At 58.9% G+C, this 27,885-nt stretch overlaps 1 protein-coding gene and 1 pseudogene across 1 annotated transcript in view; one reads left to right on the top strand and one right to left on the bottom strand.

Moving 5' to 3' along the window:
- Positions 1-27,885, bottom strand: part of TMEM132D (transmembrane protein 132D) — a 360,724-nt gene that overhangs the window by 162,158 nt on the left and 170,681 nt on the right. The window lies entirely within an intron of this gene.
- Positions 18,308-18,426, top strand: LOC120616167 (uncharacterized; annotated as a pseudogene).

Raw genomic sequence — 27,885 nt, 5'->3', positions numbered from 1 at the left:
TGAAGGCACGTGCACATCCTTTCCGCCCGCATCCCTGCCATGCCCCTCTCCACGCTTCTTGACGACAGGAAGGAAGGACGAGCCACCGAGACACAGAACCGCTGAGCGAGTCCCACGTGAGCCTACGGCGGAGGCCACGGGAAGAGGCTTCTGGGAGCCACCGCGTTCGTAAGACCCAAAAGGCCTGAAGCCTCCTCCTGCACTGAGCGTCACGATCGAAGACGGGCGTCCTTTCGGGATGAGCTCAGGACCCTGGGAGAATGACAGCCCCCCTGGGAAAGGACGGAGGACGGAGTGGGCGGGGCAGGGAGAGGCCTGGCAAGGGGACGTCAAACCGTCACTCGCCCGCCCGTCTGAGGCGGGGTCTTTGCTCCGGGGTAATAACCAGACGGTTATCAGCTGGGACGCTGCAGGAGGCGATGAGGCCACCCACGAACACTGCCGTGGAGGGAAAAAGGAACCGACAGCAAACACGGGCTCAGACCCCGGCCGATCGGAAGAAGCCCCCCTCCCCCCCGAACGCCGGGGACCTGCACGCACTGGCCGTGTTTCAGGCAGAACCGAGGGGCTGCACGGGATTTCCACGTATTTCTACAAGAGGCTCTGGCATGCAACAATTTTGTGGACAGGTCATGTCGACCTGTCTTGTTTCATAGACAAGAAAATGAGCCAGGAGTGAGTGACAGGCCTAGCATGACGATGCTAACTAGTGGCAGCTCTGGGCTTAGACTCCAAGTCTCCCCGGTGTCGAATTTATTACAATAAAGGCCTGTTTCTGCTAGGTCATGTGACATGGTTCCCGGCCGACACACGGGCGAATGTGGCAGCACTGTCACAACGTGTGACAGATCTGCAGACACGAGCGGCTCTGGCTCGGGTCGGGGCTGTTTTTGTCCTCGAGGGCTCTGCAGGCGCAGGAGCCCGCGGCCTCTGGGGACCCACGGCTGTCCCGAGCGCCTGCTGTTTTTACCACCCGACTTCCTCGCACCCTTGCTCCTCCGAGGGGACCTCCCCCAGGCTCTCCAGCCCCGCGGGTCAGGAGGAAACCACCCTACTCGTCACCCAGATCTTGTGATGGCTCACGCCAGCGACCGTGAGGCCCCGCGGGTCCCGGGGTGCCCTCCGGGACGCTGCGAAGGTGAAACCGTGTCCACCGCAAACCAAGCGGCCACTCACGCCTTTCACGGTGCTGTCACGGGCGCGAAGGACGCGCAAACGGTGGTGGATAAACCACCGTCACCGAACCCCACGACACGCAAGGCCAGATCACGCCCCACGCTCTGCGTGAAACGCGACAGCTCTCCCCAACGGCGGCCTCGGTGCGGCAGGAGCCACTGTCACTGAGTCTGCGCCCCGGACTGCACGTCTCAACACTCCACGTGACAGCGCGCGGCGCTCCCGCGGCCTGCGACGCTCAGGGCCGTCCCCAGGAAGCACACGCCTGCTCTCCCCCAGCCGCGAGCCGAGCTGGCCGCACCTCTGCCCGAGTGACCAGCGCACGGAGCACGCGGTCTGGGCACCGGACACACAGCATCTCACCAACGTGTGACGCGAGGCTGCCGCTCCCGGGAAAACATCGGTTTCCGCCGCCCGAATTTCAGTTTGCGAGCAAAAACTGGAATTTGAAAAGTTGGCATCCGCCGCTGTGGTTTGGAAAGCTTCTCAGTCTGCACAGGCTTTGTCTGATGGGATGGGTGCTGATGTTTCAAAGAAAATGCAAATTTTGGTATTTTATAATGAAATGGGTCAATGTTTAGACGCCTCGCATAATTAGTGGATCAATATTTTCCAAATAGCCGATGCGCGATGATATTCGACAACTCTGCCTGGGTAAGGGAACCATCCGAGATGCAACGCCAAGCCAAGGTCGCTGGTGGGATTCGAGACCCCACGTCGTGACCGACCTTTAAGAAGCCACGTGACACGTACTGGCGTGCTATGAAAACACACCCACACACGCGCACACACGCTGGTCTGCAAAGGCTGTTAGAATAGTCCTTTCTTTTCCAACTACGGATACGTGTGAGGTCAGATTATCCATCTACACGTCAGTGCAACAGCGGCACCTTCTAGATCGCACCCTCCCCGGAAGTGGGGACGGCACCTGTTAGGCCGGGCACGTTCAGAGCTTGGAAAAGAACTCCACTTTGCTCATGAATTGATTTCGTTTCGGAAAACATCGTTTTCTTTTCGCAAGAAAATACCACTTAGGTTAACGTGCAGTGGATTTACAATTGTTCTTTAAAGCAAATTCATAAATGTACGGTTTTTAAATTTCTCAGTTTCACTTTCTAATACAGTGTATTTCGATAGGTATAACCTAAGTAAACAAGTATTTTTGGGGTCCCCGATGATTTTTAAGAGTGAAAAAGGTCCAGAGATGGAGAAGTTGGAGAAGCCTTGGTTTACGCCATCGGCACGGCCCTCCCCCGCCCCCTGCCTCAAGAACCCTCCTCGCGAGGCGGCTTAGGGATGGGCCTGTGACCTGAACGAAACGGTAGTTAAGGGGGTTTCCCAGGGCATTTTGAAGAGAGAGGAGCTCGTTGTATCCCCCACCGGGGCTTCCGGGAGGGTCCGGAAGGCGGCAGCTGGTGAAGGCCAGGGCGCCGTCCGCTCTGATTTCTCAACGAGGGGAAAGCTCCAGGTCCACGTGGCCCCGGTGGCTACGCTGGATAGTGATTCAATCGCCGTCCACGCAGACGCACAGACTGTCTTGTCCCGGCCGGCCTCGCACGCGTGGCCCGACCTCGACCTACGGACCTCCGAGCAGACTCTGCCCCTCCTCTCGAAGGATGTGCCGTGCCTGACGTGACGCCACCGAGCCAGCCAGCCCCAGACGCGGCGGCTCGAAACACGGTCATTTCTCTCGAGTGGCGCCTTCGGGTCTCTCCCTGTGAGTTTGCAACAATTCGTGATTTTCTGAATCGATCTTCAGAAAAGACTCCCAGAAGGAGCCGCATGGAAACAGGAGCCTTGTCCCCTTGCCGTGTCACAGGGGCATGGGATATCTGTTGGAAGAACACGAATAAATGCCCCTCTGATAGTAAACACAATTTTCCAAGGGAAAATACGTATTTTAACCATGTATGCGACGCCCATCGCATTTTTCACCCTTTTTAAAGACAGAAACATCGAATTTATTGACAGTATTACCATGAGAGGAAAGGAGATCGTTTCAACCCCATTGACCCTCTTTCGCGTGCTCTAAGCATTTACAGAGCACCACCCCCGTCACGGAGGTCTGAGATATCGTATTCCTCCAAAAGAAATTCGAAGACGAAGTCTGACATGAGTGCTTTACCTGGAAATGTGATTCTAGGGTGCGGGAGTGAGGGGCGCCAGGTGTGGGCAGAGAAAGGGGGGCAGTCAACGTGAGATGTGCCATCGAATTGACGAGCAGTTGCTTGACCCAGGGGACGTTCTGGGAGGCCAGGCGGGGCCCGTGCGGAGCCATCAGCGGGAGGGAAGGGAGAGGAAACACGCATCTGCGGGCTCCAGCCCCAGCGATCAAGGTCGCCCGCCCCACAGGCCAGTCCCTCTCCCACGTGTCTGGGACGCACACACCTGCAAGGTGAGCGGAACCCTGGAGCAGAGAGTGGCACACACGTGGCACGGGTGAGAAGGGAAGCTGTCGGGGTCCAGCAGTACCGATCTGGGTGAAGCCTGTGCCCGAGGGGTCTGAGGCAGAAATGCCTCGCTCGCATCATGAAGGACCGGTCCTCACGTAAGGCTTTGGGGAGCCGAGGAGGAACCCCATTCAGCAGCGAAGTCTACAACCTTTTCAGTTCTTCTTTTAAAATCTCCAGATACGAATTCTAAGGTTCTTCAAAAAGGTCACCACTGGCCTTGACCTTCGGTGAGATAATGCTCGTCAGATGCCCAGACCGCGTGTAAATGAGATCGGCATAGTCCATCGGCGGGCGTCAGAGGTCTCAAATCACGGGCAGAATCGCAGTGTTGAAACCTCCAGCTCTCAGCGGACGCCGGACAGACGAGGGCTAGTGACGAATGGGGACAGCCACCGGCCACTGTGGGCCTCCCATTCAGGTCCTTGCCCCGGCTCTGTGACGACGCTGCGGTTAAAAACACAAGCCTTGTCTCAGCACCGTTTTCCAGCGACCGTGGTGTCGCTGACCCGGGCAGCTGCGTGTGCCGATGACGAGCATCTGGGAGGCGGAGCGGGCCCGATGGCGGTGTCGGCATTGGGCGAGGCAGGCCGGAGGGCTCCCGGGCTCTCTCTGGCTTTGGTCCCCTTCCCAACGAAAAGCGTGTCAGGTCTTCACGGTGACAGGACAGGGGGCTGCGGCTGACACCGCACGGCTCACGCTCTGCTGACGGCCCATCCCAGCTGAGGCAGCAGCGACGTTCGTCCTGCCTTCCGGAAGTCTGGGGAGCGTGTGGCCCTGGCACCCCCATCAAGGTGGCTGGGTGTGGGGTTCCCTCCCACGCTCGCTGTCCAGGCTGACATGAGACCATCGAGACGTGCAGTTTATTTAGGGGTGTGGCCTTTGGGCTGATCCCCCAGGAGGGTTCGTGGCCGTGGGGTCGCGACGGACTCGGTGGCGCTGGACGCAGAGCGCCACGTTCCGCAAGTGGCCACCGATGCATCCATCCCGCAGGTGTGGCCGAGCGCGTCCAGTGGTCTGCGTGGGCGCCCCAGCGGATGGCCAGATGCCCTGCCACTCACCGGCAAGAGCAGCCAGGCCAACGGTGCCGCTAGCTGTGACAGCTGAGGCTCGTTTTGGCTGTGTAGCTAACAGGAGTAACAGAAAGAGATCTTTGAGATTCCGCATATAACGCGTTTAAAATGCTGTTAGGCGCATGGTTCGCGCCTCCAGAAGGATGCTCGCTGTGGCCGCCGCGTGTGTGATTACACAGATTTCAGTTTGCAGAAGGCATGGGATCCGCGGCTCCCAGGACTGAGCCGACGGTAGGTGTGCAGGCAGCTGTCCGGCTGACAGCTGTCCCGTATCTGGACGACTCCCGGGGTTACAGCCCGCAGCGAACGTACCAAAGCTCAGAGCCGCGCCCCAAAAAGGCGCGACTTTCACTGTCTGCCAATTAAAACTTCAGTGGGAGAATGCGGTTTCGGTGGCTCTCGGCGTTAGCAGTCACCCCTCGAGGGGCTGTGGACGCAGAGCAGGGCGCGTTCGTTTTCCCGAGCTTAGATTCCCGCGGGGGCCAGACGACTAGACGAAGCAGCGAAGTAACCCTATGGGGTGAGGGGAAAAAGTGGGAGATGATGTCCGAGAATGACCAGTGGGGGCTCAAGAGAGGGACGAGGCTGGGCTCCGGACAGGGGACGAGGTGACACCTGGATGACCAGAAAGGACCAGCCCCCTGCGAACCTGGGAAAGAAACACAGCAGCTCCACCACACTTTGAAGTGTTTTCATAGAATAATTTGTTTCCTGATTCGATGGGAAAAAACGGTAGCTTGTTTTAAGTGAGCTTTTCTCCCATTATTGGTCCCACAGAGCATCCTTTAAGATTTTCTTTTATGAATAAACATCTCACGTCCTGAAAGTGGACAGACGGCCCTTCGTTCATGGGACGCTTCATGTCCTTACTCTCCGTCCAGCCGACCACGGTTCAAGGTTAGAAATACCGAATCGTACTCTGCGGTAACTGGAAGGGAGAACTAATAAATAATTAGTCGATAACCATTTATCTCAATTTTTTAAACCTTTTGACTGAAAGGAGCATGTGGTCAGAAATTCAATTTTCAGAAAAGTCTCAAAGAAGAAAAACAGGACTTTCCCGCTCCCGCCAGCCCCCAGACGATAGTTTTCTCGCGCTCCGTCTGCCACTTCTTCTCACTGAATAACACGCCTGGGAGGTGGCTCCGGGTCCGTCGATTCATCCCGACGCTGCCTCCCTTTGCCCAAGATCCCGTGTTCGCGCCCGGGCATTTATTTCACCGGCTGTCCTGTGACGAGCGTTTGGCGGCTTCCAGCCTCTGACGGGGTGAGCGGTGCCCCGGCCAGGGACCCCGCAGAGAGCCTCTGCCCACGTGGGGTGCGGGCTACCTTCTGGGAATTTCTGGGTGGACAGCGATGTTCGTTTTAAAGGCACTGATGGATGTCGAACTGCCTTTCGACGTGGCCACGCCACACTGAACTCCCAAGGACGAGGGAGCCAGGGCCGTGCTCCGCCGTCCCCCGGCACGTCCCTGTTACGGGGACCCGGATGCGGGACCGGATGCGGGACCGGATGTCCTCCCGCCTGTGGCAGGAGCATCTGCGTTCGCCTAACCCGCGTGGGGCTGAGTGTCCGCTCGGCGGCTGGCTGGCAGGTCCTCCTGGTACGTTCTGTTTTTATTGTTTGGCTATCGTTACATTGCATCGTTAGAGATGTTCTTGTTTTGTTTGTTTGTTTGTTTTTATTTGGTTGTTTGTTTTAGAGCTCTTTATATGCTAAAGAAATTAGCCCTTCTATTCTAAGTGGACATGGGGCGTCCCGTATGCTCTCCCGCAGCAAAAGGATGGTGTCGCTCGCCTCGAGGCTATCCTGCAGCCCCTTCCGATTCATAACCGCGTATCGGGGGTCAGCAAATGACGGGCTGCTAGGTCAAAGCCATCTCGTCGCCTGTTTTTTACAGATTGCAAACTAAAAATGTTTTTATTATTACGCGTGTACTCGTTGAAATAAGTCAAGAGAAGAGTGATATTTCATCGTGTGGCAGACGTGCGGTTGAAACGTAAATGCCCGTAAACAAGGGTTCACGGAAGGGTGGCCACAGCCATTTGTCTGTGTCCCGTCCAGCTGCCTCCGTCTGCCACTGCGCAGCTGAATGCTCGCCGCGGACAGCGGGAGGCTCGCAAAGCCTGGAATAGCACTACCTGACCCTTCAAAGCGACGGTGAGTTACTCGAGAGGGAATTTATAGCTGATCTGGGTATTCCTAGGTCAGTAAGAATCCTATACAAAGTCAAGTTCGCGATGTCGCGAGGCAGCCACCACCGCTGCTCAGCGTGGGTACGAGTGATGAGACCCCTACGTCGCCCAGGCCTCGGTTCAACTCCGGCTTCTCCCTGCTTTTGCTCCTTTGACCAGTTCTCACCGGGGGGAGGTCGCGAAGCGGTCTGTGCTGAGACAGACCCAGAAGCGCACAGAAAACGCCACGCTCGTCTGGCTAGGAATCCCTCGCCCGCTTCAGTGCAAAGTCCCGAATCGACTCTCCCACGGGGCACGTCGCTCCTGCGTTCCCTCCCTCCTCTGCTAGAATTTTCCATCCCAGGGACTGCTAACTTACTGAGGAGAATATTTTTCTTGATGCAGGAAGTATTTGTGGGGAAGAAATATGTCTTCTTCATCGAAATCCGAAGATGTTTATAGAAATTCGGATTTGAAAAAATAATACATCTTGCTCCTCTGACATGCCACTGAGGGCCTTTTACAAAGGGCCGGCTACCAAAATAACAGTTATTTTACTTTGATATTGGAAAATCGACCATCCGCCTTTGCAGAGAGTCACATTTTCCTTCTCTGAGTTCCTGCCACCGGACCTGGCAGCTTGGAGCAGAGGCCAGGCCACGCGGCACGTGCCGCCGAGCTGCCACGGGACCGCAGGCGTCAGCGGAGAGCTGGCACCGCCGTGCGCGCCGGCTCAGACCCACGCGCCTCCCCACGCCCACCCACGCGAGCCCACGGGGGCAGGTGCAGGGTGCTTCCTGCCCACACGGACACGGCTGCCACGGCGTTACGTGGGGACACACTAACAAGACGTGACGGGTTGTTTGGCCCCAATTTCTAAGATGGTCGTGAACAATTTAATATTTTGAGATCACTGTTACTATTCTTTAAAAAGTTTCTGGAATGACGTTTCTTAAAGAAGAAACTTCTAAGAAATATGCAATTCTGGGCTCCCATCGACCTCTAAAGAGACTTGGCCGGGAAGCTCCACATTCGGAACTGACACCCGCTGGCTGCCTGTGGTTTGGTTCTGCATTTGCCCCGTCTGCACGAACCCACTGGCGTGAGCTGCCGGCGCAGGGCTCCGCGCATTCCGCCTCTGCTGACTCGGGAGCTGGCTCAGGCTCTGCGTCTGTGTTCACACTTATTCTGCTTTACTGCGGCTCTGACGCCTTAAAAGGGGAAGGAACTCCCCTATTTTAAATACTCTAGGACAGCTTGACACTGTGTCCGGCGTGGGCGTGCGCAGTCAGACCACGTTTATAAACAATCCTCCACTGAGAAGCACCCTTTGCACCTTGGTGAGCTCTGTGCGTGGCTGTGGGGTTCCTTTGGCCTCAGGGCGGGTGGAGGCTACGTCCCCATCCCTGGCCTTTGGGTCTCCAAGTGACTTTCTTGGACAGCAGGTGTGAGCAGGTGTGACATGAGCGTGCGTGAAGGAGGTGGCGTGGCAGCTTTCTGTGCACTCCTGCCATCACCAGGCAGGACACTGCTTGGCCCCACTGGCTCCAGGTGCACGAGGGGACCAGCTGGGCTGGGCCGGGCCCCCTGGGGCTTGGCCCCAAGGTGCAAGTTGGGTACAATGCACTAATCAATGACATCCTGAGTCTGTGAAAGTCTGGAATGTTCGGGATGGTGTGAAAAAGATCCAGGCTTTCTCCAGTCATGGGGAAAAGGAAGGACAGCTCTAAGTTCACGCGTGAGCCCCCAGAGAGGACGGGACAGGCTGTGAGGACGGGGCCGGCCCCTGGGACCGAGGCTCGGCCCTGTGCTCGCATTCCGAGAGCCCCTGCGGAATCTCTTGACGCGCCTGGGTTTCCACATCTGAAAAACGAAGAAAATGATGGAACCTCCTTAATAAACGGATTCGAGGATTAAATATGTCGATGCACATAAAACAATTAGGATGTCGCTGGCACACCCCACGTGCTCAACAAACAGCAGCTGGTACTCTCATGATTACCCAGAGGCTTAAAATCAACTCGAGAGGACGTGTGATCACGGAGTCGCGGCAAATTTAAAAAGTGACTTCGCTAAAACGCAGGAGGCGACTCGTGTGCTGCCAACGTGAGCGGAGCATTTGAGCAGAAATCACAGCCGACTCTGGGGGGGCGGGGGACACACGCGCTGCCGCGCCCACGCCCAACGCGACGCGAGGTTGGGTCTCGCCAGGAAAGGGGAAAATGTCCTCCGGCTCCCAAACCCATTCGTTCGTGTTGGACCCCGATCCAGGCATCGGTGAGAGCAGCCGTTTTCCAAATCGTCGGGGAGCGGCGTGGACAGGGGGCGGGCAGCCGGCTGTCGTTTGGGGGGCGGACGCTGGCCCACGTCCCGGCACCTCGCTCACCGGGACTGGAGCCCCGACGTGTTACCGGCCGCCGCAAACGAGCCTTCAGGTGCACGAGTGACTGGTAAACTCTGATCTGCCGACATGGATTTCTTACTCTGATTTTTTTTTAATTGTGTTAAGTAATTCTTACCGCATGCTAAATGCCCCATGAATTCGAAGGGACTTCCAATTAAGATTGTGGATGCTTTTGGGGGTTTTGTTTTCCTTTTGAAGCAGAGGCGCTTGGAGGAAAGGATGAATAATATACGGATATTGATGTTCTCCCCAAATGAATGGATACAATATAATGCATTTCAATCAAAATGCCAATGAGACTTGCGTGTTGGAGGGGGAGGTAGAGACTACCCTCACGATTTTATTAAATAAATGCATTTGCATAAGAAAAGCCCAGAATATTTAGAGGAAAAGAGACATAATAGAAAAAGATTTTCCCAACCATATGTCAAAATGTACTGCAAAATTATAATAATAGTAATTAAAAGAATTGTGTTGAGCTAAAAGTAGATAAATAGCTCTTTGGAACAAGCAGTCTAGGAGCCGAGCCGCGTGCACGCCAGCGCCTGGCGGAGCTGTCCCCGGCGGCCACGCCGTCCGCCCCTGCACACACGGTGACGGACACCCTCAGCCTCCTTCACAGTCAGCCTAGGACGGGCACGCGAGTTGGTGGCATGTGGCGAAGCCACGTAAGGCACGTCTGGGCTCAGCACTGGAAACTATGCCTTCACCCACCCCCCGCCCCGGCCCGCCTCTGTCCTGTAGTGTCTGCCTCGTGGGCCATCTGCTCCAGATGGCGTCACCTTGAGATGGACAGGGCCCCGTGACCAGCCTCCGACGGCACCGTGTGTGCCGAGCGCAAGCTTCTTATGCGACATCTGTGATTTTCAAGGCTTGTGTGTGATAACACAGCCTAACCTATCTCAGTTCGTACAGGTGTATAATACGTACTAAGCCATCCAAAGTTAATAAGGAGAGAATGGAAGTAAATGATGTGCTAATAATTAGCTATTTGTTTTGAAAGTGAGAAAATGTGAGATAGTTACCACGGACCATACAGAAAAATAAACTCCATGGGTTTCACGTAATGAAGACAGATTAATCCCTCATATAGAGATAGACACAGGTCGAAGGCCATGGAATGAGTTGGTAAATGCCAATGAAACATCTACTAAAAAAAAATGCAGATTTTTAAGATATTATGTAAGTAGTCATTTTAAGTAGAGCAAGAATCTAACATTGAAAAAAAATAATCACTCCAGAGAACACGTTTCCAAACCTGCAGACGTGAGGGCTGACACTGGTGCAAATGCCTCGTGTTCTCCAGAATCGCATTCCGCGGAGACCGCGTGTCGCCTGCCTATGTAGCTCTCGCCGCCACGTTTGCCTCTACGCGACAGGTGGTGCCACCAAGCAGCTCCGTTTGTGACGCCGCAAAGGATGACGACGGAAACCCACGCCCGCAGGGAGACGGGGCTGCTGGGCGGCGCAGTGCCTGTCTCCCCTCGCTGCTATGCCAAAGTGCCACAGACGGTGCCTCGAAGCAGCAGAAGTGACTCCTCTTACAGCTCGGAGTCAGAAGCCCAAAGCCAGTGTCGTGAAGTCAAAGCCAGACGCCAGCAGGGCGGGCCCCTCCTCAGCCCCGGGAGGCTCCCACGGCCCCGGTCCTGCTTCCGGAGGCGCCTGGGAGCCTCGGCTCTGCTGTGCCCCCGTCACCCTGGACTCCGCATCCTCCGTCACAGCGCCTTCTGGGACCCTGTCCACCCCACCCCCCGCCTCCCTCTTACACAGACCCTTGTCCTTGTAAGATCCCACCTCAATCATCTGGGACACGTTCCTGTCTGCAGATTCTTTATCGCATCTGCAAAGTCCCTTTCACCACATAAGGTGACACAGCCCTAGGTCCCAGGAATTAGGGCACGGCCATCTGTGGGAGGGCCATTACTCAGCCCGCCTGGGGCTGGGATCACTCGCGGGGGGAGCCAGCACGATGCACCTGTGCCTCAGAAAACCCAAGCTTTCCCCGCTCCCTCGACCTGCCTCCCTCATCGACACTCTGTAGGCGTGAGCCTGCGGTCACGGGAGCCCGCTCCGGCGTGAACACGGGCAGGTCCAGGGGCAGAGGGATGCTCCAGGGAACATCGGTGGGACCTCCAGGGCCGGTGCGTGAAACCAGGGTTGTGTCTCCGTGGCCCGATTTCCATTTGTCTATGACAGGTGACATTCATGTGAGGACAATGACATCTGTGTCTCTGGCATCTCGCCCAACATGGAAAACAGCTACGAAATCATTTGCCATCAGCATCTGTGCCACCGTGGTCAGAACGAGCTTCCTGCCCTGTGCCCTGTGGAAACGTCTGGGGTTTAACGTTTGCTGTTTGTGGCTAAATTCCGTGGGCCTCCGACCTCACCCTAGCGGCGTTTTAAAGCCTCGTGTCTAATGTTCCTGTGCCCTCCAGTGCCCCCATCACGTCAGTGGAAGAGCCCTCCCTGCTCTGGTCGCGGGGTACAGAACCCCCCAACCACCTGGCGGAGGCGGGAGGCTAGCCAGCGAGAGGCTCCCTCCGGGAAGCGGCAGCGAAGAAGAAGGCGATAGCTGGCTGGGGCCGGCGGGATCGCGCGCGGCGGCGTGAGCCACGCTCGCCGCCTGTCCTTTACCCCTCACGCCCGCTCTCCACCCTGACTCCAAATCCGATCAGCAGAGACCCCGCGCAGTCCCCACACCAACCACGTGCAGGGGGGGCGCTCGAACTCATGCTTTTTATTGCCAATACGCTGGCCGTGTCTTGGCGTCGTCGATATGATAATGAATCATAGATGGCTTAATGTGTGTCATTACTGCAGCGTGAAATAATGTGTGTGTGTGTGATATTAAATGTGTGTGTGTATTATATTAATCAACCATGACCGTGGTAGTGGACAATGATTCTGCTATCGATTGGGGGAATGCTTGAGCTGATGACATAGCCCTGCCGAGGTTGTCGCGTGAATGGGTGACCACAGTGCCCTAAACCTTTCCCGAGCCCTGAGGTGGCAGAAGGCATTCCTACCACAGAACGTCAGCCCGATTCCTGGGACGCGTGCCAGCGTTCACACGAGCCGACCCACAGTGCTCCCCGGGGAGCCGAGTGACGTGGTGCACTGGGACCCTGCGCGCAGAGACCCGTCCACGCAGGCAGAGAAGGGGCGTCCCCTGGGGCAGTGGCTTCGTCTCTCGGCCCGAGGACGGAAACGTCACTCAGTCCTCCTGGCAGAACACAGGAAACCCTGCTGGAAACGCACGCAGCCGGCCAGGGACCCCACCCAAACTCACACTCTGGGCAGTGCTCCAGCCAGGGCAAACCAGGACACACCAGGACATGGCCAGGACGGAGCAGGTGGCAGTGGCCGGCATTCCCTGCAGAGCACAAAGAACCCCCAAGGTGGCCGGCCGTTACTCGCAGACTGGCCACGGCCCGTTGGCCTCGGACCACCACACAACGTCCCAGAGTCCAGACTGGGTGTCGCACTCGGATGGGGGCACTGGAGGGCACAGGAACATTAGACACGAGGCTTTAAAACGCCGCTAGGGTGAGGTCGGAGGCCCACGGAATTTAGCCACAAACAGCAAGGAAAGTAAGAAAGATTTCAAAAGTAGGGACCCACACATGACAGTCTTTGTGACAGACAGGTAGATGACAGACGGGTGGATAGATGACTGACAAATGGCTCGCAGACGACGTTCCTCCACAAGCCGGATCCTGTTCCGGGTAGGATGACCGAGTGCTCGGCGAGGCAGATTCCTAGGACAGGCCCTCATGAGACGCAGGCGGGATCCGGGCACTGTCTCTCCGTGCGGAAGACGCGGTCTACGGAACGCTCTCTCCACGGCGATCCGGGAGCGCGGTGCGCCCATCCCCTCGAGGGATGCTGGCCTGTCGGGGCGGGCGTGGCTGCCACCCAGCCAGTCACCAGAGGCTGCACTTTTGGGGCGTTTCCTCGCGCCCAGCCGAGCCGTCCGCCTCCCGCTCAGCTCAGGGGCCGACCTTCCCGCAAAGTTAGAAACGGATTCGCGGATGCGGGTGTTTCTGCCGCTGTCGCCATAGTTCTAAGCTCCTTCCGACAGCAGTGACAGAAAGTAAGCAGGAAGCGCCGTCATCGTGGTGAACATACGCCAAAGCAGCACCAGCCACCAAGAACACGACACCGAACGACGCACGGGGAGCCGGGCTCCCGGGAAACCCCGCAGACCCGCACTGTCGGGACCGAGGCCGAAATCCTGTCTCCCCGCCGTCGGGACCCAGAGCCACTCCCGCCAATGCCACAGGCCACGACCCCCCGCCCTCCCTCAGGGTCCGGGCAGACGGCTGGGCTGACTCCACCCAGAGCGGAGTGGGCCTGCGATGGGGCCACGCTCGCTGGCTCGGGGATGGAACCAGCCACGGAAACCAGCCCCCGAGGGACATGGGGACGCCTGGCTTTCCCCGCGGTCGCCCGAGGACGGAACGCGGGCCTGGGGTTCCCAGCAGCCAGCTTCCCACCAGGAAAGGAGCCACCCCGAGACCGGAGAGGCGGAGGCAGGGAGAGAAGCAGAAAGGCTTTGCTGCCTCTGGCTGTTTAAATCCTAGAACCAGCTGCACGAGCCGCTGGGGCCAGCCCCGGACTCCGGTCACGACCGTGCTGCTCGCTAGTTTCAGTGCGGTCCCCCTCCCTCACGGTCACCGAATCCACAGTTCGTACGTTTTGGGCGCAGGTGTCTGAAATGCTTTGTCTGGAGCGACGGCGGAGGCAATGCCCAGCGTGGGACTTGGAATCGCAGACGCGTCAGATGCCACAGACGAGACAGTCCTCGTGCGGACGCGCCTTTCCGGCCGGGACAGAGAAGGCCCAGCCCGAATGCGAGGGCCCGTACCCCACGGCTCGCCGTCGGTCGGAACGTGTGACCGTTCTGCGGTGGTCACGCGGTAGGGCTGACCTCGGAACCGCGGCGAAGTCCGCTGTCGCCAGTCGGCGGGCCTCACGCGTCCCGTCACGCATGCGTCCTACGCGCTTTGCCCGTCGCTCGTGCGCGTGTTCATCATCGCTCGCGTTCGGCGGGATTGTTATTCCTCCGTCTCCCCGCCTCCGCCCTCAGAGGATCCGTAGCTCTGCTGGCAGGACAGCTGTAGACAGACGCCAGCTGCGCTCAGACAGGCTGAGCGTGAAAGCCGCCCCAGCCCCCGCAGCCACGCTGCAGGCCGAGGATGCCCGCACGCCCACCCACGCCTCGGAACCCATCCTTCCTAAAACAGGGAACCAAAAAGCCAATCCGGACGCGAGGTCGATGAGCGTGGCTGTGGACGATCTCTGTAAATTCTGCCGCGAAAGCAGACAGCCCGGGTGCCATCGGCTGATTTCAGTTGTGGGGAGGAGACAATGATGAAATTTTAAAAAAAAAGACAGCAAAAAATAATTGAAGAATAGAAAAAAAGAACGTAAGTAGGAAAGAGGAAATCGAGGTAAACGCGCAGGTTTATTCCACTCACCTCCAGGTCCCACGACAAGCTCCGCGGCCCTGTTAATTCCTTGCGTCCGCCGGCGATTTCCGTCACGTGGGCGCGTGGCACTTGTGACTCATAACGTGACAGATGCCAGCGTTTCCAGACCTGGCCCCACCGCCTCGCCTCTGGGAATCGTTGTCAGCTGAGTGGGAACGCGAAGCCGCGCCGGAATCACCGTGCTGGACCCAGCCAAGCGGAAAACGGCACAGATGGCAGAAACGCCCGCCTCCCGCCCGAAGCATTGTCACCCTCAGACCGCGACGCACGCGGCTGAACGACCACCGCCGTCCCCCAAGCCTGACTGGCTGCAGATAAACGCAGGTGCCAGGTACCCGGCCCAGGCACGAAACGAGATCCGTTAGCAGACTTGACACTGAACGGCACAAACGCGCACCTTCCTCGGAGGGGAAAACGGTGTGGGCCTTGGGGAGAGAGGAAGATGAGTGAGAAGAGACGCGAGATGTTCATTTTGGAATGCAGATTCCCCCCTTAGTAATCTATCCACGTGTTAACGTCAGGGTGCCTGCCTTCCGGACCCACCGTGAGAGGCCGCGGAGGACAGGCGTGCGCCGCGCCCTCAGCCCCCGGCCTCGTGCGGCAGAGCCAGCGTCTCGCTCACAGCCAGGAAGATGACAGCCTGTCCGATCTGGTCTCCCCCGAGCAGCCCCTGGCTTGACACTTGGACCTCGGCACTGGAAAATTAACCTCGTCTCTCCGTAGTAGCTCGTGTCTGCCAGGCAGCTGTACCTATTACGGGCGATAGGGTGCCACGTGTCTTTGTATTTGGGAGCGAAAGCGCCGATCAGCGAGCCCTCGTTGCGAAGCCTCGATCATCGCGTTTCCCTCTGCAAATTAATAAGCCGGCCATGAGTTTTCACTCATCGCTGTTTCTACGGGCTGGAGTCCTTGGTAGCAGTCGACAGGTGCCACTTCGGGTCTGTGGGGCCAGATGAACGAGCTTAGATGCCACGAAGCCCAAAACAGTGCAGCCAGGACGAGGGCTCGGGCACCACGGACGTTCTGGCAGCGAAACTGTGGCGGATGCCCCGGCTCCCGCGCAGGCGGGCGCTGGATGGCAGGCATGCCACCCAAGCTGGCGGGGGCCCAGACACCCCGGCTCCGTGTTCGCCAATCCGCCAGTGCAGCACCCTGCGTTTGCATGGCACTCCGTGTCCCCCAGTCCCCTGAGCAATGTCTTCCCGCAGACACAGGCATGGGGCGGAACCCGAGCTGCGAAGGTCTTTGGGAAACGTCTCTTTAGTTCTCACCCTCGACGGGTATAGACGGGAACTGGAGCAGGTGTGGACGGATCCAGTCCGTGAATCCCTCCAGACGGTCCCGAGCGTGCCCCGGGGGAGTCGGGGATGTGGCAGTGAAGAGACGGGCGGGCAGAGAGGTCGCCGTGTCGGGCTGCAGAGACCCTAAGGCAGTCTCAGCCCCAGAACCACGTGGGGAAGCAGCTAAAACTCCCCGGTACCCGTGAGACGGCCCGGACTAGCTCAGTCACAGAAAACCTGGGGAGGAACGGGGCAGCGACCCGGCTTTGATGACAAGATGGCCAGCGGAGGACCAGGCTTCAGAGGATGACCACTGACCACGCCCCCGCCACCCTCCATCAGCCCGACCCGAAGCAGGCGCGGCAAACACGCCCGCGACGCAGAAGCAACTTTTGGGAAATGACGAGAAGAGCTCAGAACTGACAAAAAAAATACCGAATTACCCGTGATTGAGAGGGACTTCCTGCCATCTGCTTAGGAATCACATTAAACTTGGAGAAATGAGAATTGCCATGTCGCACACAGCTGAGTGCATCACCTGCCTGAAGCATCCGCCACAGAAGCCGTCGGAACGCGGCGACCTCATCTCCCAGGACGTGTGGTCCGCAGCAGGTGCGTCCACGCCGTGTGCCGCCAGCAAGGGCCGTCCCCGTGGACGTCACACAGGCTCGTCCCCGTGACTCTCCTACAGGCCGCTTGCTGAGCGGCTCTGGGCACGAGTTCAGCTTCACATCCCCCTCAGTGATTCCTAACATGCCTTACGAGGCCGAGCCCTCCAGGGATAAGGACGCCCACCCCCCACCTCGGGACGCGTGGCTGTGGTGGCGGGGGTGGGGGGAGTGAGCCGGTTCTGAAACAGCACATTGCGAGAACAGAGCGAGCACCCACAAATCCCGGCTTTAAACCACCACGAATGCACAGTGAGGAGCGCGTTAGGGAGTTTTACTGCGGCCCCAGTGACCCTGAAGTGGGCGGCAGTGAGGACCCCGATGCGCATTCACTAGGCTCACGGACGCTGCTTTTAGAGGTGTCTGTGTTGAGCAGCCTTGGCTTTTTCTCATCATGAAGAGAGCGAGTCACAAGCAGGTTCACAGACACATACGGAGCAGACTCATAAGTGAGAGTTTCCAGCTGACAGGTGGCCTGGGGCAAGCTGACCTCCCCGAGTCTGGACAAATGCGGATAACAACACAGGCTTTAAAAGATGTCCATCAACAGCGAACGGATTAACGAAGGGTGGTCCACCCAGGCAATGGGGTGTTACTCGGCCCTAAAAAGGAAGTTCTGATACACTCTACATCAGGGGTCCTACTTCCCAGGCTGTGGACCGGTACCAGTCCGTGGCCTGTTAGGAATCGGGCCGCACAGCAGGTGAGCGAAGCTTCCTCCGTATCTGCAGCCGCACCCCAGCTCACCACAGCCTCAGCTCCGCCTCAGGTCCTCGGGCCTCAGACGCTCACAAGCCCTGGTCCCACAAAGGCTGGGGACCGCTGCTCTACATCGTGAGCGACTCTTGCAAACATTATGATGCTAGTGAAATAAGACCCAAAGGAACAAACACCGTAGGATCCCATTTAGACGAGGTCCCTGGATGGTCAAATCCACAGAAGAGCACACTCAAAAGCGGTTAAAATAATACATTTTATGTTACGTGGATCTATTTTGTCACAATTAACGCTCCTTGGTGCGAGACGGCGTGTGCGAAGTGGCAGGTGTCACCGCGGCGTCCGAGTGCGGACACGGCAGCGCGAGAGCGTGGGAACGGCCAGGCGCCGGCCAGCAGCTCTGCGCCCGTGTGCTCGGCGACCACGCTGTGCCCGGCCATGGACGGGCCCTAAAACTACACGCATGGGCGAGACAGAGGCCACGCTGTCGGGGGGGCACCTGACTCCGGCCCAGAGAGGGGCTCCGGCCACAGCTCCTGAGGACAGTGGCCGGCCTCTCCTCCAGGGACCAGGCCAGGTGACGGAGGAGAGCACGCAGCACGCTGTCACCCTGGCCGGGCCCGCACCGTCTCCGTCGGCAACCAATGCGGAGGCCGCAGGCCATCCCCCTCGGGACCACCTGGTTCACACACACGGAAACAGCGCAGGCCCCCGAGGCCCCCTTTCTGGGAGTCTGGCTGTCTCCCGGAGCGGTGCTCTGAGAAGCCGTCACCTGGCCCAGCAGACGGGACGAACAGCCCGGTGGCTGGAGCCCACATCAGGGCTCGTGTGGAATCGCTCAGAGGCTCAGGTTTCTGAATGTGGGTCCTGTTTGTGGCCACACCACCCTGAACGACCCCGATCCCATCTGACCTCGGAAGCTAAGCAAGGTCGGGCCTGGTGAGTACCTCGATGGGAGGCCACCTAGGAAGACCAGGTGCTGTAGGCGTAAAAAATTTTAAAAAAATAAGGGATTGTGAACCGACAAGGTCCTTGCAGTCTGTGAGGTCCACCAAGGGCTGCCTCGCCTAAAAAATATATAAAAAAACAATATGAACATGGGTCTATGGGTCCTCAGGTTACATGCAGGGGAGTCACTGATAACATTACAGAAAAAAATAATAAAACTATGGGAAAGAAGCCTTGTTTCCCCAAAACGAATTAAAAACATGCTCTCCCAGGGTGTATTAGGGACTAAGCAGCACGTAATCGGAGGGATTCACAGAGCAATCAGGTTAAGCACTGCCAGGGCGCCTTAGTCTGACGGGCACTCGTGTTGCGGTAGCAGAATGACCCAGGCTCCGGGCCGAGCTGTGCCCAGGGAGCAGGCCACGTGCGCCGGCTCCAGGAAGGGCGACGACGTTCACTGACCCCCGAGCTCGCGCTGTCGCTGACCCAGGAGCCAGGGATCTGTGGCAGAGCAAAGCAGGCCTCGGAGGGTGTGGCAGGGCCACTGTCCCCCTCCTCGCACGGGTCAACACCCCCGGAGCTCTCGGGCTGTGCCGTGTGGGACCCGCGCAGCCCCTGGTGGGTCAGCTGCCGAGGCCACCAGGCACCGGAGGCGGAACCGCCCGTGGCAGACGACGATGCAGCTGGGTCACGGCTCCGGGTGACGGACAGTCCGTGCCCCGCAGTGCCACGTGGGACGCGCCTCCTGTCCGCGTGGAGCCCGGCTCCTGGGCGTGCATCTGGCTCGGGTCCCCGCACCGTTTAAAGTTTCAAGAAAAAAACACAAAAACACAATGTTCCCGCCAAGTGCCATGAGTCATCGAACCTGTTTTTTACTTTTTTTAAATGATCGCTGTTTCCGCCGTGGAGCCTACGGTCTGAAACGTTTGCTTCCATTGTGTCAACGCCCGGTGGGTCATGAGGGCCGACGGGGGCTGAGAAGCCACGGCCTGCGTCCGGGCCCAGCACCGCACAGGTGCTGTCCCCGGTGGGGACACCCACACGGCCGGGCGGCACCACCTTCCGCACTGCCGGCGGCTTCGGCCTGCAGACCCGCAGAGCGACCCCCGAGTCTCCGAGTGCTCTGGGGTGCGGGCGACATCCATGGCCCCAGGGACACGAGTCGACGGCGAGGGGAGAAGCCACCCCTGGCTGCCTCACTGGCCGTCCTGCCCTCCGCCCTCAGGGGTGTTGTCCCCGCCCTAGAAACGCCCCTCGGAGGGGACCTGAGGGCAGAGCTCATGCAGAGAGAGGCGGGGAGCCGTGATCCAGCTGTGGTGAGTGCCACGCGGCGACCCTGAGCTTCCCGCCTGGCGGGGGCTTTCCTGCTATGTCCCCCGCAACACAGCGACTAACGGGGTCTTAATCACTGCTCAGCTGGGAGCCGCCAGCTTCCGCGGCTAGGTGGCTCCTCAGTCTGCGTGGCCCCCTGGGGCGCTGCTCGCCCGGGGCTCCGTGACTCCCCCTCCCAGGGGAGGGCACGGGACGGGGTGCTCGGCAAACCCCGTGAGTGACCTGGGCTGTGTGGGCCCCCAACATGACATCAGAGTCACAGCTCCGGCATTCCCAGGAGCCAGCTGCTGCTATCAGTCCCTATTTGTTGAGAGGCTGAGGGACAGGCGCAGACACAGCCCGTCCAGGTGGCCCCGGCACCGCGGGAGTCCCACCAGCGGGGCAGGCGGCTGCAGCACAGACTGAGTGACCGCTGGGCAGACGGGCCTGTGCCGTCGCTCACGCGTCCCTCCTCCCTTCACCAGATTCGGAGCGGCCACCACGAGCGGGCGCTGTGCCAGGCTTTGGGGTTCGGCAGCGAACGAGGGGTCCGCTCCCCGCCTTCCTGGGACTTGGTCTGAGTGGGGAAACATTGCGCAGACAGGCAGATCGATGACGAACGAGGTCACGGCAGACGGTGGTTCGCGGGCCGGAGGGCACGGAAGGGGGACGGTGTGACAGCCACGTCTGCCCCCCGCTCTCGTGCTCGAGGGCCTCATGGCCCGATGCCTGCGGGACAAGCCCGAGTCCTTGCTGGGGACAAGCCCCACCTAGTCGTGCTCGGCTTGTCCCGCATCCTCTCCCTCGTCTGCCCCGCCCCTCTCTCTGTCTCTCTGTCTGTCTCTGTCTCTCTGTCTCTCTGTCTCTCTCTCTGTCTCTCTTGTCTGTCTGTCTGTCTCTGTCTCTCTGTCTGTCTCTGTCTGTCTCCTGTCTCTGTCTCTGTCTCATCTCTGTCTCTCTCTTGTCTCTGTCTCTCTGTCTCTGTCTCTGTCTCTCTCTCTGTCTCTGTCTCTCTCTGTCTCTCTCTCTCTGTCTCTGTCTCTGTCTCTCTCTGCTTTCTGTCTCTCTCTGTCTCGTCCTCTTGCTCCAGCAAACCCCGTCCTTCAGTCCTCCACTGCCACATGCCTGCCCACCCAGCGCCTCCGCGTGACATGCCCCTCCATCCGGCAGTCTCCCTCCCCGCCCCCCCGCCCCCAGCCTCCGCGTGCCTTCAGATCTTGTCCGGCACCCTGTGCGGGAGACCTTGTCCTGAGCACCTCGGGGCGTCAGGTGGCACGCCCCGGTGGCGCTGAGTCGTTGTGGATTTCTCCCCCCGTCCGGTCCGCCTCCCTTCCTAGCCCCAGCCCAGGGTGTGATGTGAAGTGAGGCCTGACGGCTTCTTGACGGATGAATCTGTCAGCAGCCCCCAGCTCTCACCCCGGAGACACTGTCCTCAGTCCCGTCTACCGACGCGTCCCCCGTGACGTCTGTCCGCCACGGAGCTGCGGAGGCTCCCGTCCGTCACTCTGTCCGTGGTGCTGCCTTCTACGGAGCAGTTCATCCTGCGGATAACGCGTAACGAGGAAGAAACTACAATCAAGCTCGTCCTCGAGGACGCCGGGCGGCCTGTACGCTCAGGGTCCCCGACTCCGGCCGCAAACCAGGGACGGTCCTCGTCCCTCGGCTCGGCACCGCGAGGGGCAGACAGCTGCTTTTGGCGCAGCACCCGGCGGTGTGTGTGGGCCCCGCCTGGTACAAAAACACGAGCGTGAAAAGCTGAGATCTTCAAGTTAAATGTTCATTTGGTGAAGGCGCAATATGTTCGCAAAGAGCAGGATTTTTCTGATTTATCTCTGGGTTAACACAGCAACTGAAAAGGAGCTTCGCACGGAGCAGGCGGCTAATGCGCATTTGCTGGGTGGTTGGTCATAAACTTATCAGAAGCGGCAGCCTGGACGCCACGTGTAGGTTCCCGGCTGCCCAGCTGGCCTGGGGTTCTGATCGGACGAGGGGCCCCATTTCCATGCAGAAGTGGTCTCGTGGGGAGCTGAACTAGATGCGGCATCTGTCAGAAAAACAGACAGCTGGAAACCGTGGGACTAAACAGCTTAAGCTTGGGGTTCAGGGCATCTGAACAAGAGGGGAGGGGAGGAAAGCACATCGCACAGATTGGGGACGCCTGGGGAGTCACGCAGCCGGACCGGGAACAGGAGGGCTGGGCATTGAAGCTGTCCCCCCTCCTGTGTGGGGCTTGTCTCCGGGGCTGCCGTCTGTCAGCGTGGGGGCTCGTCTCCCGTGCAGGTGCCGTCCTCCCCGTGGGGCGCCGCTGTCTCCCAGCGTGGGGGCTGTCTCCGATATTAGGGTGCCATCTCCCCCGTGGGGCACGCTGTCTCCCCCGTGGGGCGCACTGTCTCCCGTGTGGGGGCGCCGTCTCCTGCGTGGGGGTGCCGTCTCCCGCGTGGGGGCGCGCTGTGTCCCGTACTGGCGGTCTTGGAATAAACAAAGGGGGTCAGAGCTTGTCTCATGTCACAAAGGAATAAGGTCCCTTGGGACACTTCTAAGAAAGGAGGATTTGAAACAGACAGACGGGGTCTGTAGCCACCAACCGCCATCAAACCCGTGATTCCGGTGCTCGGAGCGGCCTCCGTGACGGCGGGCACTGCGGAACGCTCTGACTTGCCAGCGCAGCGGACCCCAGCCTTTGCGGCACCGGGGCCCGGAGCTCCTGTGAGCATGTAAGGCCTGATGACCCGAGGTGGGGCTGAGGCGGTGATGCCGGCGCTGGGGAGCGGCCGCAGATGCAGGGGAAGCTTCGTTCACCTCCTGCTGTGTGGCCCGGTTCCTGACAGGCCTGGACCGGTACCGGTCCACAGCCTGGAGAGTGGGACCCCTGTGCTAAAGGACACAGTAGGTCCACTCCGTGAATCATCGCTTGAATCCTCGTGATGACGACGGGGGTGGAGCCTGCAGCTGTGGTGTGAGAACTCGGGGGCTCGGCGATGCGCATCGCCTCCCCAAGGCCACCGGAGCCGGGGCTGGGAAAGCCAGGTCGGGACAGTGACCTCGGAGTGGCTGCGGGTGCGCTGGCACTCACGTGTCACGGGCCACCGAAGGGTGCTGGAAATCACAACGAGCAGCTGGGAAATGGCTATGTACAGATGGAACAGGCCAGGCCTGGGCTGCGTCGTATGTGATTAGGACGAGGTGACATCCTGCCTGTAGTGGCCGAGGGACAAACGGGACAAGTGCAGTTTTCTCAGTCACGAAGGCAGGATGGGAGGTTTCACTTAGTTTTCTCTTAATGCTTTTTAAGGAAAATACATATACATCAAAGAAGAAATCCCGGGCTCGGCTCCAACGAGTCGAACCTCGATCCAGGCCTGGTTCGCCTCCCTCCCACGGAGCTGGGCCCAGCTTCGGCGCTCGGCCTCGGGGACGGACAGCCATGAGGGGCCGTCCTCCCCTCCAGCTCCCGCTTCCATCCGGACTGTGCTCCTCCCGGACGAGCCTCCAGGCCGCTGGACGAGGCCTCCACGGGGCGCTCTGCTGCGCCCCCGGAAGTCACCCCTCTGCTTTTCGTTCTCATCCCGGGGCCCTTACGAAACCGGTGGAGGTAACCACGAGGCTCTCCCACGTCTCCCTCGCCCGGGGCCCCCGTCTCCCGCGTCACTGACCGGGCCAGCGGCCAGCATCAGCCTCTGTCCTCCGTCTCAGCCACTGCCGCGTCCTCTGCACCTTCTCCGCCTGCCCCCGCCCACGTCCTCGCGGACGGCAAACCCCACGGTCGCCTCCGATTCACGCTGACCCCACATTGGGGGCAAGTGTGGAGCCTGCACGTGTTCGGGCCGTGGAGGTGGCTGTGACTGCTGCGACCTGAAGCAGGAGGGACCTCCATGGGTACAACGGGGCTTCCTGGGTCGACAGCTACTCAAATTTTAAGGTGAACAGAGCCATCATCCATCCCCCAAACCGAACAGCAAACTCGTCGCCCCACCGACAGCCGAGCAAAGCGGGTGCCAGGACGGCAGCGTGTCGTTTTAAACGTCCTACCTTCAGTTAACCATCCGTGGGACTTTAATGCTATCTAAATTCTTGAGAACAAATCTGAGGCTTTTTATATCTCCTTCTGGAGCTGTACTAGATCATTTGTGTAATCAATCATTTTGTGTCTAAATAAAAATATCAGAAATGGGGAAAATGAAGTCGTGATATATCAGTGTCTGAATTCTTTATTTAAAAACGTCTGTTACGATGGAGTCATCCATCCTCCCCCCCATAAACCCAGCCCAAGACCAGGGGTCCCGAAACCTACACGTACCCTCTATTCCCACACACGCATGCCCACGCTAAGGTTTAATTTATAAATGAGGCACAGAGATTAATGACAATAACTAATAATACAATAGCAAAATTGTAACAATACACTAACCAGGTGTATGTGAACGTAACGTCAGTAAGTAAGCTAAGAGTGACCGGAACACCAGCACCGTGGTCGACGTGGTCACAAGCCAGTCGATCTGGTCACCCAGACAGCCACTGGGGAGCGGGTGGGGAGCGTGCAGTGTGGGGATGCGGGGACGGAGGGCCGAGTCGCGTCCCGGGGCTCACAGGGGGACGGCGTGAGATCGCATCCTGCCACTCGGAACGGTGCACAAGTTAAAACTGACACGTTGTTTACTTCTGGAATTTTCCATTTAAAATTTTTCAGATCATGGCGACTGCAGAAACCAAAACCACAGAAAGCAAAACTGCGGGTGAGTTTTCAGTATTTTCTGGGCTTCCACATTCAAAGTTTAAAAAAAAAAAGCTTGCCTTTCGAGAAACTTCTGTTCTAGTTTCATTGAGACCTAAGAGATTATGAAAATAAATCATTTGAAGCCACTAATACCTGCTCTGCAATCAATGTAAAAACAGTATGCTGCTTTGGGGAGCGGAAACGGGGTTCATGTAAGAAATCCTACCTTCTGTGCGTCTTGTGCAGACTCTTTACGGAAAAGCTTTCAAACCGACTCCACGACTGCGGTAAACAGTTTCCCATGAAGCATCGTCACCGTTAGCACTGCACGTACATAGCGCATCTTTAATCCCCCCACAGAAAGATTTCTGGCGCGTCTGACCATCCCCGCGGGCTTGTGCTGCGAGGAGGCATCTCTCCACCACTCGCCCCGGGGACGTCTGCGGGCTGGGGTCTGCCTCCGTCTCTCTGCCTCTCCCTGTCTCTGTCTCTGGATTTGATGGCTGTCATTTCATCTATGCTGACAGCTCCATACCATCTCCAATTTGCACACACAGAACCAAATGGCGAAAGGGACGGTGGCCCCGGCAGAGACGGAGGGGGACGAGAAGAGGTAGGACGAATGCGTAAAGTTAAAGGGAGAGACAGTGGCCAGGCATGAGTCACGGTGGCGCCCTGCACCCCAGCCAGCGCCTGCCCCTCCTCGGACCCCCCACTCCCACGAGAGCTAAACCTGAAACCACCTGTCGAGGGACAGGTGCTCCGTCTTCGCCGACGGTGGCGAGCTCCCACCACGCGGAGTCACAGCGAGTGTTAATGAGTTGAGTTGGGCGGGGGTGACAACTAAGCATGTGCAGAAGGAGTCTGCTAGAGCCGCCGTCACCCAAACCCTGTGACCTGGCCGCCCGCAGCCAGCAGTCCCACTCAGCGTGAACGCCGGCCCCCACTCTGTGACGGTCGAGGGCCATGTCGAGATTTAGGACAGATGTGGACCAGACACTTGTGACAGCCACCTGCATTTACAGAGTGCCCGGGACAAAGAGCTCCTCCCGGGTCCAGCTCGGTGTCCCCGGTGGCCGGGCTGCGGGGTCTGCGCCTGCACACCAGCCCCGCCGAAGACCGTTTTCTACACGGCGAGCAGTGAGCAGCTTGAACAACGCCACACGAGCGGCACGTGTGTCCCGCCACGGCCCGCGGCTCCTGCCCGCTCTTCTGAGGTCCAGCTGCGCTCGCCACGGCACAGCCCGCGACAGGCACGTGGCGTCGCGCGTCCGGTCTGAACCCCGCATTCGCGGTGAACTTCCCCCTTGTCTTTTTTTTGTTGTTTTTGAACATTGAAGACCCCGTGAAGGTCTGGGATGACTGTGACTCAGACCGTTAGGACAGCAATGGCATTTATAAGGGGCCCATAACAAAGACACTGCCACGTGCACCACACACATAAAAATGCCAGGATCTAACGCCCCCGCATTGACCAGGGCAGATGCTGTGACAGACAAGCTCCTTCACGGCATGAAATAGAATGAGCACACGTGTGCTCACACACGCACGTGCACCCACACACACACTCCAAATCCCCAAGGCAGAGAGGCTGGGCTACATGGCGCGGCCTTTAAATTCTTCTCCTGCTCCCTCCGTCACTGTCCCCAGGGCCCAGCAGCCTTTCGCTGTGAAGGGCCAAGACCAAGCATCTCAGGCCCCACAGGCCACACAGTTTCTGCCGTGACCCGGCCGTGCTGCTGAGCCTGGGCACGGCCGTGGGCAGGACGCAGCCGCGTGTCTGGGCGCCAATAAAACTTTACTTCTGCAAAGCCGCGCTCGGTCTGTGGGCCGCGGGCCCCCCCACACACACACGCACACTTGCTGGTCTCCCCGCCTGCGAAGCGGCTCGCCCAGCAGCCCCATCTTTCTACGGTGACTCCGTCTCGCGCCACGGCTGTCGGCTCGCGCCTCCCCTCCCCCTGACCAGTGTATGCGAGGCACCGCGTGGCCCCCCCAGACCAGAGCTTCGCAGCCAGCTACTGGGGAGGAGGTTCTGGAAGGCTGGAGGTGCCGGTTCCGCCCAGCCCTGGGGAGTCATCCGTGTGTCACCGCCAGTCGGGACGTGCCGCGGCCCCGTTTCCCACGGGGACACGCAGATGTCGCCGTGTCCTGTGTAGGCGTGCTCCGAGGGTGAGGAGGGCGCTCTGCTCTTTCCCGAGCGTCCACGACGGTTGTGCCCACATCGCCCTCACTTGCCTCGCTCGCTCTCGGCTCAGCCAGGATCGGGCTCACACGGGCCTGCACTCGGCCTGTCTGTGGTAGCCCCAGGGTCTAGAACGACGCCTGGCCCATCGAAGGTATTCAGTAAACACTGAGGGAAGGAAGGAATGAATGAGTGAAGGAGTGAATGAGTCCTGCGGGTGGCAGAAGGCCAGCCTCAGAGAGAGACCACGCGGCCCCACTACGGTGCGTGTGCAGCTTCAGACCTCACCGGGTCGTCTCCTGTCTCCTGTGACTCCGGTGGAGCCTTCGAGACGCCCAGCAGGAAACCGCCCAGCCACACTTTGGCTCACGTTAGTGTCACGCAGGCTCTCCCGATGCGGCCACAGGCTCTCAAACCCCTCTGTCCCTTGCACCTGCTTTGCCTGCTGGCCCGAGCGACACAGGGCCCTATCACAGCCGCCCCATGAGCTGCCGTCACGGCCGGAGCCGAGGGGACGAGCCAAGCTGAGGCGCGTCCACGGCGCCGACCCCTCAGTGAGCTCACGCAGCTGGGAACTCTCTCTCTCCTCAGCAAGTTCTACTGCCAGGCACGTCGACAGCCCGTCATGCTGTCTCCAGAGTTTACCGGTGCGAACGTCTCGTCGCAGCTCGTTGCAGCTTGCTGAGCTGTTAGACCATGAAGATGCTCCCGCTGCACCCTCGACACATCTCAGAGGACGCGCCTGCAGCCCCGCCCCCTCTGAGACCACCTGGAAGGCCCGGTGCTGGCGGCGTGGCATGCAGCTCCAGACGGAGGGCACGCCGGCCAGCAGGGCCGCCGCTGCATCATCAGAGATCACCCGGCAGGTCTGAACCAAAGGGGCCTGGAGAGAGTGTGTGCGTGTGTGCGTGTGTGCGTGTGTGTGTGATGTGTCCATCCTGTTGTTCTAGTATATTCATTTTAACTCACGAACGTTGCTGTATTGTACGCAAATGCCACAAGATTCGCATCCTTTCTCTCCCTGATGGAACCTTGGCTGATGCCCCCCTGTTGTAACCAGTGAACACCTTTGTGGCTGCCACTGGTCCCAGATGCAGAGCATTCTGGGAGCGTCCGTCCAGCAGGAGAACTGCCAGGTCTGGAATGGACACACCAATCCGCACAGCCGCCCGCGGACTGCAAGTGTCCCCACCTACCTCTCATCAGAATCTGCCTTTTTGCAAAGTAGCCATTGAGGATGGGACTGCACATTTTGTGTTTCCCTGATTACTGGAGACAGTGAGCATCTC

This window comes from Pteropus medius, unplaced genomic scaffold, assembly GCF_902729225.1.
Source record: "Pteropus medius unplaced genomic scaffold, Ma_sr-lr_union100, whole genome shotgun sequence".
Classification (NCBI taxonomy): Eukaryota; Metazoa; Chordata; class Mammalia; order Chiroptera; family Pteropodidae; genus Pteropus; species Pteropus medius.
This window is presented reverse-complemented; position numbering and strand designations above follow the sequence as displayed.